The following is a 14,124-nucleotide window of genomic DNA, read 5'->3' as shown; positions in this document are numbered from 1 at the left end:
GATGTTATGCAATTGGCACCAGACCGTTACTTGACTCACCAGTGGTAACATAGGTCTTGGCAATGAAGTGGTGTATATGTGTCATTCGCTTGTATTTACTCAAAGCAGTAAGATGTGTCGTCGTGGAGACATAACAGAATCACAGCAGCTATAAAAGAAGGTGCCGCACGCACTCATTTGTTGCTTAAAAGAAGGTGCCTCACTCATTTGTTAGTGTCTCGATGCGGAATGTCCTTCCTCTCCAGAAGGGACAGTGTACTACTCGCAACCTTGTCCACGGCAATAGAACACTAGTCGTAAAAAGGTGCTAACAGTGAGGGACAGGAGGCGAGTGTCACACCTTGTCAAGAAGAATCTGTTTCAAACCCTACAGGAGCTGCTTCTGCTGCAATGAATACACCTCCACCTCGGCCAGTTTCAGAACTGAAATTGCAGAGGGAATTGCATGAAACGGGCATCTGAAGTCGTGTAGCTCGTACAATGCTGCGGCCCATAGAGACAGGGCTGCACGTTTTCAGTGGGCCACATTCAGTGGCCAAACAACACTACTGTACTGCACAGTAAGTGACTGGAGGCGTGCAATGTTGTGCGACGAGTCGCGATTATGGTGCTTTAAAATGATTTAAGGAGTCGAGAGCGTCGATGGCAAAATAAGACGTTTAATCTGCAGTTTGCAGAGATAGTATTTACTGCTTTCCTTCGTTCTTGCCAAAGGCTACCTTGTCCATCAAAGTCTGCGAATCTCTCTCTAATTCAGAACGTTTGGAGCATTATCGGAAGCGTCCTCCAATATGATCGGTATTTTGACGATCTAAAACACCAATTGTACAGTATTGGTTCAAATGGCTCTGAGCACTATGGGACTCAACTGCTGAGGTCATTAGTCCCCTAGAACTTAGAACTAGTTAAACCTAACTAACCTAAGGACATCACACACATCCATGCCCGAGGCAGGATTCGAACCTGCGACCGTAGCGGTCTTGCGGTTCCAGACTGCAGCGCCTTTAACCGCACGGCCACTTCGGCCGGCTTGTACAGTATTTGGCACGATATCGCTCAGGAGAACATCCAACAATTCTGTCAGTCAATTGCAAGCCGAATAACTGCTTGCATAATTTCTGAAGCTCTTTCTCTTGAATAAATCACCCAATCTTCTTTTCTGTAGATGTACATCACATGAACCGATTTCCGTCCCATTCGGATAATTCCTGCGTGGTGCGTCGTTTTCCTTTCTTAGAATAGTAAATAAACAACAACCGAACCCTGCTAAACAGGGTCTACTGATCCGGAAGCGTATGTGCAATCTGGAGCAATATGCGAGTCGCTCTGCTGGCTGTGGGCCAGCGCGCGTGGCCCCAATGACGCGGGCGGCCGCGCTGTTTGTGACGTCTCTCGTGCGTTGCCCACGCGAGAGCCGGGATCGCTCTGGCGCTCCGCCAGGGCAGAGACCGCTCGTAATAAGCCCGTCTGTCAGCCCCTGTCATCGCGCCTCCACCGCAAAACACCATAACTCTCACATTACTGGCAGTGTCACCAGATACCAGGCCCTACGTCTCGCCTGAACTGTCCCCCTACTTTTCTGACTTTATTACTGTAGTTATCCATATCCCATTGTACCTAAATGCCAGCCTTTAGAACGTAGTGACTACCTGGCATAGTATGGAGACAAAAAATTGTCCACTTGACTTATGTACGTCCGCAGCTCGTGGTCGTGCGGTAGCGTTCTCGCTTCCCGCGCACAGGTTCCCGGGTTCGATTCCCGGCGGGGTCAGGGATTTTCTCTGCCTCGTGATGACTGGGTGTTGTCTGATGTCCTTACATTAGTTAGGTTTAAGTAGTTCAAAGTTCTAGGGGACTGATGACCATAGATGTTAAGTCCCATAGTGCTCAGAGCCATTTGAACCATTTTTTTGACTGATGTACGTAGATTTTATTGGTACCAGGTGCTCATAATTAAAGTGCAGCCACTCAACGGAAGTACAGTACGGGATGTAATTATCGTATTGCAGTGAAACTTGTAGATATGTTACTTCGTTAATGCGAAACTGATTCACGCTGGGAAAAAGGTTCCTATTTTGGTCATTAGGAGCATTAACTATCATAATGCATTGAAACTTGGAAGATACGCTAATTCGTTAGTGCCGAACCGAAATAGTTCATAGTTTGGAAACAGGGTTCATTAATTATTGTATGAGACTGAAAATTGTTAGGTATGTCAATTCGTTAACGCAGAGCCCATTTACGCTGAAAAAAATCCTATTTTGGTCACCAGGTGCAAATTCCTAAAGCCATAACGTGAGTGAACAATGTGGTCTTCGAGAAGAGAGAATGTCCTCTGTTAGTGAAACTGTTGTGTGAAAGGCAGCAATTATAGTGCTGCATTGAGAGAAAATGATAATGAAATACGAAGGCACGGCTGAGATTGGTGTCGCACCTAGAAGAGGAAGGCATCCTATCTCGCTGGAAGCAATAGAAGAGGTTGGTATTGCTGTAACTGACCATGCGGCACGTGACCTGGATGGTGCTCCAGGGCATCAAATCGAACAATTTCCAGCTGTCTAATTTCCAGACTGTTATTTTATTTGGCTACCAGATTCGGCGATTTACTACGCCATCTTCAGGCCCCCTGACCGACGTGTAGGTAGATTCCAACCTCGGTTCCCGTCAAAATAGGGGCCAGCATTCGAATACTAGTATCTGTAGATTTTTGCTTGATAAGCGATTACTCCAACCATCATCTGCGTATCCAAGTGATCTCTGTATCATGCAGAAATCTGCAGATATCAGTATTTGAAGGCTGGAAAACTGATAGCAAAAAAAAAAAAAGCATTTTGGAAATTAGACAGCTGGAAGGTGTTTAATTTGACATCCTGTATCGAACAGCTGAGTCTCGCAACCATCTTTGAAAAGATGGGCACATAGAAACGGATAGTGCTAGGAGATAGCGCATTCTCACGAAAATTTTACGGAAAGTTTTGCGGTCTATGCTACTCTGGTACCTGTACAAGATCCAGACGGTGCAGCAGCTGACACCTCATGATCGGCAGCAACTTCCTGAATTTGCTCTTCGCTTTCTGGCACTGATGGAAGTTGATGAGTTGCGGCCAAGCAATGTACTATGGAGTGGCGCGAGACATTTTACACTACAGGGTGCTCTGAATACACAGAACTGACGATTTTTCGGTAATGTCAAATCATGTGTTGTGCACTTACAGTATGTGTCTGTGTGGTGCGGGTTCACTTAACACCTCTATTCTAAGTCCGTTCTTCTGTGAAGAGAATACATCCAGAGGGCTTGTCAGGGGTACGGTGACGTCTGCACGTTATCGAGAACTCCTTTTACAGCATGTGATTCCCGAAATAGGAGAGTGAAACAGTGTAGAAATCACTGTTTTCATGCAAGATGGGGCAACGCCTCATGTCGGTCGCGTAGTGAAAACTGAAAAATTTGTTTAATGAAACCTTCTACGAACGTGTTTGTGTCCCCAGAGAGTCTCCAAATGCATAGCGTGCAAGATCATTTGATCTGAATCCATGTGATTTTGGCTCTGCAGATGTCTAAAAGAACGCGTTTACCAGGAAAACGTTCGGTCTCTACCTGATCTGAACGCCAGTATACAGGATCACTTTCCTCAGATTCCACCGGAACTACTGCAAGCATCTGTTGATCACATCGTCATAAGGATGCAGCGTCTCGTCGATAACTCCAGTGCTCATACTGAACAAATTGTATAAGCAGCTATCAGTAATAGATTTTTTTGACCTTTTCTACCCACGCCTCGTTCCTAACCCTTTACATGTGGAAACATTTCTGTATGTCTTCCTTGCATTCACAGCCCAAAGTTGCACCTAGTGGTCAAAATGGGACCTATTTTCTTTGTAGCGTTAATCTGTTCCGCATTAAGGCACTGGTATATATACCAAATTCCGGTACCATACATAATTACAGCCCACAGTGGACCTCCGTAAGCAGCTGTATTTTAATTATAACTACCCGGTACCTTTATTTGACCAAGATCGCAAAGTAGAAAACAATGATTATTAGCTACAGTTGCTTAAATGTCATCTTCAGATAACGACAGAAACACGAGGTGCTCAAAACAAAAGATTAAGTAAGACGCTTTGCCATAATGACGTTAACATCCTTAAGGACGTAAGTTGACATTTTCGTTAGAATGTTAACACTATTATGACAAAGTGCTCTTGATCCAGGCGCAGCATGTTTGTGTCCTGTTCTGAAGATGAGCGGTTAAGCTGCTGAAATTAGTAATCACTGTTTCCTGCTTTGCGATTTTGGCAAATTATAGGTTTTAATAAACTTTATATCACTTAAGAACATTTCTGCTGCTGTATCAGGTCTGAAAGAGGATATCTGTCCAGTTGTCATAATGGCCTCCAGACTTATGTCTTAAACAACATCAGTCGAAAACGGTTCGAGAGTTGGTTAGTAAAAAATAGAGAAACGTTAAGATGGTGGTTATAATGCTACAGGTGTTCTGTTCATGCATCGCCTTCCCTTCAGCAGCCCACCTGCCTACAACTAACTGGATATTCATACAGCCATGTGAAATTATCAGAAAAGTCCTTCTTTGGGACGCTGTTCAACTTACGCATCGCATAGGCTGTCCGTCCCCGGTAGCTGAGTGATCTGCGCAACATAATGTCAATCCCAAGCGCCCGGGTTCGATTCCCGGCTGGGTCGGAGATTTGGTGTTGACTGGGTGTTGTGTTGTCCTAATATCATCATTTCATCCCCATCGACGCGCAAGTCGCCGAAGTGGCGTCAAATTGAAAGTCTTGCATCCGGCGAACGGTCCACCGGCGATAGGCCCTAGTCACACGACATTTTTTTTATCGCATAGGCTTGAAAGTCGGTTATGTTGTGAAAGCATTGAAATTTTATGTGAATATATTGTAGTAGGTCCGTTTTGATGACACCAAGTCTCGTCACCTGAGATGATTTATTCTAACAGAAATATCTGCGTTTTGCATTTCAATCAAGTCGCGTCAGGTGCCCACGTTTCGTTGTTTCTGTTCGGGAGTCAAGGTTGCGGGACAAACATTGCACACACTTCTCTCTTCTTCAAAACATTCTGGAAAATGTGTTGAACACTTGATTCAGAAATGTTGTTGAACTGCTATTTGTGACATAAAATCTCGCTTCCCACGCCCGGTTTCCCGGGTTCGATTCCCGGCGGGGTCAGGGATTTTCTCTGCCTCGTGATGGCTGGGTGTTGTGTGATGTCCTTAGGTTAGTTAGGTCTAAGTAGTTCTAAGTTCTAGGGTACTGATGACCATAGATGTTAAGTCCCATAGTGCTCAGAGCCATTTTTGTGACATAAAAACATAGACACACTAAAGTCGTACGCTGGCCCCTTAACACTCCTTGATCACAACTGACGATTCGAAACGGGATTTATTGTTTACAGTTGTCAGTTCAAGCTGTTGCCGTAGTTACTTCGGTGATGTCGTTTATACGCTAGGAATCAAATCTCGGAACTCTTTGGCTGGGTGGCGTACACGCTAAGAAGTCACAGGTCACCTTTATATCACACCGAAATTTAATCAGTGGACATTTTCGTGAAACAATCCCTCCAATACTAATCAATAGTATCCAATTATCGTTTCAAAAAACAGTGAAAGGCCTTGACATAATCATGGATCATCGGCATCTAGAAGGACAAACTGTTTGAGAATGTAGGAAATTTTTCTCCTGCCTATAAGCAATTCAAAAATCTAGAAAAATAGTTCCATTTCAATATAATAAAAAATTAGTCCAAAGTTCTGTTACATCTTCACTACTGTGATGTACGAGCAGTTCAACATGGCACAACTATTGAGAACTCCAGACGGCTCGAGCTACAGGTTACAGCGGTTTCCCTTCATATAAAATTTACCGGTCTCCTCTGATGGAAAAGACTGATGTATGGGATATTCCTGCCGCTACACGTGACTGCATCTAAATAAGCTAATACTGTAGGTTGTCCCTTACGTAAGTTGCATATGGAGGCTAAGTTGGATAAAGTGTGAGAGTAAACCATAACAGTTTGCGCTCGGTGTTTCACTGGTTGTTCGAATGGAGGCCATCTTGCTCCATATCTCCTATAGCTGTCTCACCGACTCACTGTCACGGTCACGGCTTCTGTAAGTAATATGCTATTTTAATCAGTGGAATTGATTGTGGCTTTCGGGACCGCCTTTACGTCTCTACAATGATGTTCCAAGCCTTTAAGTACATGGGATGACACCTTATATATTGTCCCAAATAATGTAAGGAAAACTGGGTTATTATAACACAATCAGTTCTATGCGACAGCAGTCTTAAGTCTTAAATCACTGTAGTGATTGTGAAGTCTAATCGTAGTGCTTCGAGTACCAAACATTTTAAATATTAATTCGCGGTCTTTACTGATGAGTCTCTTTCGTTCAAACTAACGTTTCCCGAGGAAAAATTATACTTTACGTCATTTTCACTCAAAATGAAACCAACTGTTCATAACTGATAAGTATTCGCATCATGGAAGCAAGCAGACGATTCTTCCAAGGCTAGCGCTAGACTGTGTCTGCTTCTCACCTACCAACGCAAGGCGCACTTTCGTAATAGCACGGCCACTTCCGACGATATTCATAACTGTTATCTAATTCGTCTGTTAACTTTTGTAGGTTAATTTATAAGAAATGAAATTATAAGTATGAAGACATCAGTATAGGCAAAAACGCAGCGTTCTATGATTGGTTTATAAATCAGCCACACAATATGTATAATACTAAACGTTATGCATATTGGCATGCAATCCGTAACCGGAAATCATTCGATCTCCTGTCGCTCAGGAGGAAAGCAGCCTACGACCAGAGTTTTCCCACCCTCCCTTTCCAGGTACCGTGACTTGTTACAACTTAAGGAGTACACAGTCTGTCTCTTTGTTAGCTGAAGCAGCTTCAGTAATGAATATGGTACTATGCGATACAAAAAGTCATAAACTACACTGCGTCATAAAGCCACAAGATGATGGCTTGTGGATATGTCTGCGTCATTTGGTTGCTTGATCATATGAAACTGGGTAGGTGATGTTTACTTCACCAATTTCTGAGTCCCTCGTGTCCTAAATACCTCTCCTCATATATCAGATACCTATTATCATTCCATGACTGCAGTACAATTCAGATATCTTTAGCATATTTGCTGTACGTTTGCATATCAGTAAATCTTTCTCCTCCGGCTGTTGTGGCCGAGCGGTTCTAGGCGCTTCAGTCTGGTACCGCGCGACCGCTACGGTCGCAGGTTCGAATCCTGCCTCGGGCACGGATGTGTGTGGTGTCCTTGGGTCAGTTAGGTTTAAGTAGTTCTAGGTTCTAGGGAACTGATGACCTCAGATGTTAAGTCCCTTAGTGCTCAGAGCCATTTGAAACGTTTGAAAAAATCTTTCTCCGTCTCCATCTATATTTCAGCCATATGACTGTGCAATAAATTTTCTTTTAACCCCAGAATTGTACAAAACCACTCTATTCTACGGGATATTAACACTTTACAATTTATCGTTGTCTTATATTCTATGGCACTAATAAACGATTCATGTCACAGTCATATTACCTCCTGTCTTGGCTCTTGGCGCCAGTGCTGGGATTGCCTTCCGTCACCGAATAGCACCCTTGCAAAATAAATATAGCTGCTCACATTAAAGTGGAGAGGCATGAAGCGGCGTGCTGTCACAGCAGCAGTAGTCTGGTGTACAGAAGTGGAGGGTTGGCTAGCAGCAGCTTGGAACCGGCGCAATAGCAGGCAATTCTTCGCACTCAGCGCACGTCCATGCATGGCGCACAGTGTGAGTTTGTTTATGTACTATCCCAGGAATTTACTGTTGACAGCTCCGTGTAGGTGCAGGACGGAGAAGCCGCTATAGTTGGCCATGAGAGGCTCGGCGTAGTGGAGGTATATTAATATGGCCACCTAGAAGGCAACACACAGAGTAGCTTCCAAAGACAATAGGTGGCTCGCTGTAGCGAAGCAGGGAGTCGTGGAGCAAAGCAGTAAGGGAGCCCCGTAGCCTTCCATTCCGAGCTGGCCGTGAGTTACCGTCAACACGAGATGTTTTCCGGTCTGGAGCAATGGATGGTGCTTAGCTTCATGGATCCAGCGAAAGCAGTGTGTCGAAGAATCTAGTGTTGTTAATTACGGTTTGTTGTTGACTATGGCATTTAAGGGAAATTGTAACACTTGTTATCAATGCAATCTTGTAGTGCAGATAAGTGCCTCCGGGTTGAACAAATTAAGTTATCAAGAAATCACAATTTTCAATTACGTTAAGACTACTGTAGGGTTTACTGTATTTTTGATGGTACAGTAAGTTTTTGACATACTCCTTTGGATGTCAGGATGATCCGAATTTATCGGAATGGATGATAGTCAGATTACTCCCCATGTGCTCATATTCATTTAATTGAACATTTCGCGCGACGAATATCTAATTCAGCAGAGGAGAACACAGCAAACATGACATATGGGTCTTGGATCGCACAGTAGATCACAAACAAGGTGGTAATCTACCTATGAAATGAAACATGGTCCCTATTAAGTCCTGTAACTACGAAGTTCCCTCCTAAAATTTTCATGAATAAGAAGTTATGATGTGACCTAATTCACTCTCAAGAAATGCAGAGTACAAACTCGACAATTATTGACACTGGACAGCACGAATCTAACATTTGAATGTCCTGGCAAAGAGGAGATAGTGTAGGTGGAATGGATAAAACTTTAATCTACGAATGAGAGATGGGAATACAAATCTCCGCCAGAAGAATGAAAAACTACCAAACGGAAGTAACACCATTGATCGTGCCATGAATGACCCTTCGGAAACTCGAGAAAAGCATCAAATCCATGAAACATAATCGACCCTATCAATGCACCGACAAACGCTCCGTAATTCTGATACCGTGCTCGTCTAAGCTGCAAGTTCTCACTGTATTCTGCACTTGGTAGTGGAAAGTTAAGAGTGCTGTTGCTGCACATCAGTTGCCGACCGCAACCACAATCCTTCTTCACATGCGTGTAACTGTTCACTAGACGATCCTATTGGCAAATTATACAAGCCGACCAGTACCGGCCAATTGTTCCTGACCTATCGCCTATAAGAATATCTCCGTCTCTTGTAGGCGTATTACTAGCCTAGAATCTTGGCTGAATACATAGCGGAAGTCGACTAGGCGTTTCAGCAATCCACGCTGGGGTTAACGCTGCTAACATCGCATCACAAAAGCCAACGGATGGCATCAGGAGTTTTCGGGATTTGGAATGGATAGGTATTATCTCTGAAGAGGAATCATCAATCAGTGCGAGAGACGCAATTTTGGAAGAGTTCGGTGCATCTTACTTTATCCAAGATGGGCGACGGGTGGGTCGTTTTCCACGCAAATTCACGTTCGTTCTTCTCAATAACATCCGAAACGGTAAATGGTGTTTCACTGAATTGGAAAAAGGTCTACTAAAAACAACGAGACAAGACGCGATTACGACACTTAGATGTTGGAATACATCAGAAACACCATGTTGAGTTAGCGCCTATTGGAGCACATACAGACACTTATTATCTGCCACACTACATACTCAAGAAAGGAAAACAAGGAACTATAAAACGCGCAGTTGTTTTTGATGGATCTCCTCATGAAGAAAGCGTACCATCGCTTAATGACGTTGTGGATATTGGTCCTATCCATCTATCAGAAGTAATGTTTATGATTCTACGACTCCATCTACGACGTTCACCTTTATAGTTGATATCATTCAAGCTTTCCTTCAGCTTAAATGGTTCAAATGGCTCTGAGCACTATGGGACTTAACATCTTAGGTCATCAGTCCCCTAGAACTTAGAACTACTTAAACCTAACTAACCTAAGGACATCACACACATCCATGGCCGAGACAGGATTCGAACCTGAGACCGTAGCAGTCCGCGGCTCCGGACTGCAGCGCCCAGAACCGCACGGCCACCGCTGCCGGCCCTTCAGCTTACTATGCACTTGGATGACCAAGCTCTCACGCGAGTCCTGTGCTACAATGTCCCTATCAATAAAACTTCAGAATCAGTTCAGACGAGAGAGGGGTCCGTCTACTAGCACAAATACTTTCCTCTCGGTTTTACAACCCTTTTCTTTCATCAACCACTCTCAGGCAACTGCCAACCGCCTTCAACTCACAATTCACCACTGCTGCAGTCTCAATACATGGGCAGATGCACATGGACGTCGTTGCGGTTGGAACCAAAGTGCAAGACGCACTGTTTCTCCCTACTATGAGCTGATGTCGATCATGCAACAAATACAGCTGGCATTGTCAAAATGGGTAGCAGATTCATATACCTGACTGAAATGTACGGTACTACGTGTGACATGGGACACAGAAAACAAAACGTTTTCTTTATCTCAAACCGAAATCACTGGCGAAGCATTAGGCATGTTAGCAACCAAAAGAAATCTGTTACGAGTTACTGCCAGCTTCTACGATCCTCTGGGTTTATCGGCGCCAGTGTCCATCTCACATCTGGCTACTAGGATTGTGGAGACAACCTCGTATATACGGCAACCACAGCTATGAGTGATAATCATTAATATCCAAGATGATACAAGGATTATGTTAGGGCGAAATCATGCCTCATCAGCTTTCTTGGAAGTGGCGTACGTGGCTATCGTCTCTTCCGGGTCTATGTAACGTACCTATACCCTGTTCACTCTCAGTCTCTGAGACCAGAAGCTAGTTCGTTCACGTCTTTTGCGACACTTCTGACCGAGTATATGATTCTGTCTTGAACGCAAAGTGTGGGAAAATGGAAATTCTTACAGACACCCGGTGTGCAGTAGAAACCGATTGGCACAAATGAAGATAGTAACGATCTCACGTCTCGAATTGTTAACTGCTTTGTTGAGAAAGAGACTGTTTCGTTACTACTGCAATGCTATCAACGGTGACAGTATGTCAGTGTAGAAACGAGGATTGGCGGTCATGATGTCATTATAACACCTATGGTTGCGAAGGTTAATAAATCAGTCAAAAAGGATAGGAAAGGGTTTCTGCTAGATAGAGGAGATAAGCAGTTGCTAGCATCTCACTTAGTGAGCTGACATTACTTAGTTCCGTTAAGATGGACGTAGAAGGATTATGTGCAAAGTTCAAGCACACTTTAAATCGTGGTCTAGGGAGTTAGGTGCCCAGTAAGTGGATAAAGAATAGAAAAAAAACCACCATGATGTAATAACGAAATTCGGAGGATGCTGAGGATACAGAGGCTGTGCACTCTCGGTTCAAGAGAGAACGCATAAATGACGACAAGCAGAGGTTAGCAGAGATTAGTGAGTCTGTGAAAATATCTATGCGCAAAACATACAACTACCACCGTCATACCTTAGGAATAGAGCATTCTGGCCCTACGTAAAATAGCTAAGCTGGTGTAAGGCTTCAGTTCAATTCCCTGTCGATCAATCTGGTGTGGTAGTTGAAGATAACAAAACGAAATCCGAAGTTGTAAATTTCACGTTCAAGAAATCGTTCACGCAGGAGAATCGTACAGACGTACTGTGATTTGACCATCTGACAGACTCACTTGTGTATGACATAGTAGTAAGTAACCCTAGCGCAGAGAAACAACTGAAATATTTGAAAGAAAATAAATCACCAGGTTCAGATGGAATCCCAGTTCCGTTTTCCAAAGAGTATTCTGCGGCATTGGCCCTTTGACTAGCTTCCATTTATCACGAATCTCTTGCCGAGCACAAAGTCCCAAACGACTGGAAGGAAGCGCAGGTGATTCCTTTATATAAGACGCGTAAAAGAACGGACCCGCAAAATTACAGACCAATATCCCTAACTTGAGTTTGCTGAACAACCGTTGAAAATATTCTCAGTTCTAATACAATAAATTTACTTGAGACTGAGAAGCTTACGTCCACGAATCAGCACGATTTTAGAAAGCATCGCTCGTGCGAAACTCAGGTTGCCCTTTTCTCATCGAACCACAGATGATGGGTAACAAATAAATCCCATGTTTCTATATTTGAGGAAAGCATTTGACATGGTGCCCCTCTACAGACTGTTAAAGAAGTACCAGCATACGATATACATTCGCAAACATGTGAGTGGCTCGAAGACTTCTTAAGTAATAGAGCTCAATATGTTGTCCTAGACGGCGATTGTTCAACAGGGACAAGGACATCGTCAGGAGTCCCCCAGTGAAGTGTGATGGGAGAGCTGTCGTTCTCTGTACACGTAAATGATTTGCCGGACGGGGTGGGCAGCAATTTGCGGTGTTTTGCTGGTGATGCTGTGGTGTATGTTTAGAAGTCGAAGTAGAGTGACTGTAGGAAGATGCAAGATGACTTAGACGAAATTTCCAGTTGGTGTGATGAATGACAGCTATCCCTAAATATGAAAAGAAAAGATAATGCAGATGAGTAAGAAGAACAAACTCGTAATGTTCGGATACTGTATTAGTATCGTCGTGGTGGAGACAGTCAAGTCGTTTAAATATCTAGACATAAATTTATAAAGTGACACGAGGTTGAACGAGCATGTGAGAAGTGTGGTAGGGATGGTGAATAGTCGACTTCGGTTTATTGGCAGCAATTTAAGAAAGAGTGGTTCATGTGTAATGGAGACTGCACATAGAATGCAGGTGCGACCTATTCTTGAGTACTGCTCGAGTGTTTGGGATCCACACCAGATCCGATTAAAGGAGGACATCCTATCAATTATGAGGCGGGCTACTACATCTATTATCTGTAAGTTCGAACAACACGTAAATGTTACGGAGATGCTTCGGGAACTCAAATGGAAATCCCTGGAGTGAAGGCGACGTTCTTTTCGAAGAACACTATAGAGAAAAATTTTGACGTCCAGCATTTGAAGTTGGCTGCCGTCTGATTCTTCTGCCGCGTATGGAGATTGCGCGTATTTTAAGGACTACGAAGAAAGGAGAAATTATGTTTAATACGATGGCATATAGACAGTCGTTTATCCTTCGTTCTATTTGCAAGTCGAACAGGAAAGGAAATGACTAGCAATGATGCAGTACGGTAACTCGCAGAGTATCTACGTGGATGTAGATATAACATGAGGAACGTTTTGAACTCCAGAATGAGATTTTCACTCTGCAGCGGAGTGTGCGCTGATATGAAACTTCCTGGCAGATTAAAACTGTGTGCCCGACCGAGACTCGAACTCGGGACCATTGCCTTTCGCAGGCAAGTGCTCTACCACTGAGCTACCGAAGCACGACTCACTCCCCGTACTCACAGCTTTACTTCTCCCAGTACCTCGTCTCCTACCTTCCAAACTTTACAGAAGCTCTCCTGCGAACCTTGCAGAACTGGCACTCCTGAAAGAAAGGATAATGCGGAGACATGGCTTAGCCACAGCCTGGGGGATGTTTCCAGAATGAGATTTTCACTCTGCAGCGGAGTGTGCGCTGGTATGAAACTTCCTGGCAGATTAAAACTGTGTGCCCGACCGAGACTCGAACTCGGGACCTTTGCCTTTCGCGGGCAAGTGCTCTACCACTGAGCTACCGAAGCACGACTCACGCCCGGTACTCAAAGGTCCCGAGTTCGAGTCTCGGTCGGGCACACAGTTTTAATCTGCCAGGAAGTTTCATATCAGCGCACACTCCGCTGCAGAGTGAAAATCTCATTCTGGAAACATCCCCCAGGCTGTGGCTAAGCCATGTCTCCGCTATATCCTTTCTTTCAGGAGTGCTAGTTCTGCAAGGTTCGCAGGAGACCTTCTGTAAAGTTTGGAAGGTAGGAGACGAGATACTGGCAGAAGTACAGCTGTGAGTACCGGGCGTGAGTCGTGCTTCGGTAGCTCAGTGGTAGAGCACTTGCCCGCGGAAGGCAAAGGTCCCGAGTTCGAGTCTCGGTCGGGCACACAGTTTTAATCTGCCAGGAAGTTTCACGTTTTGAACTGATTCCTCGATAGCCCTGTGGTGGATACGAACAGATCCCAGCACCTGCAAGTTGACTGATGTACGTACTGCTTGGTGGGTAGTCTGGCGGAAAAGAATGGCTGGTGCAGTAATAATAGTCGGGCGAAGCATTCTGGACGAAGAGAGAATCAGACTATTCTTATAATCATGGAAG

At 44.2% G+C, this 14,124-nt stretch overlaps 1 non-coding gene across 1 annotated transcript; it reads left to right on the top strand.

Annotated features, from left to right (window-relative positions):
• The first annotated feature begins 13,838 nt into the window (after positions 1–13,838).
• Positions 13,839–13,912, top strand: Trnap-cgg. The gene has a single exon. It is a non-coding gene; the product is annotated as a tRNA-Pro (tRNA).
• Positions 13,913–14,124: the final 212 nt, after the last annotated feature.

The sequence above is a fragment of the Schistocerca americana genome, chromosome 3, assembly GCF_021461395.2.
Source record: "Schistocerca americana isolate TAMUIC-IGC-003095 chromosome 3, iqSchAmer2.1, whole genome shotgun sequence".
NCBI classification, from domain to species: domain Eukaryota; kingdom Metazoa; phylum Arthropoda; class Insecta; order Orthoptera; family Acrididae; genus Schistocerca; species Schistocerca americana.
Note: the sequence above shows the minus strand (reverse complement) of the source record. Positions and strands in the feature narration are given on the sequence as shown.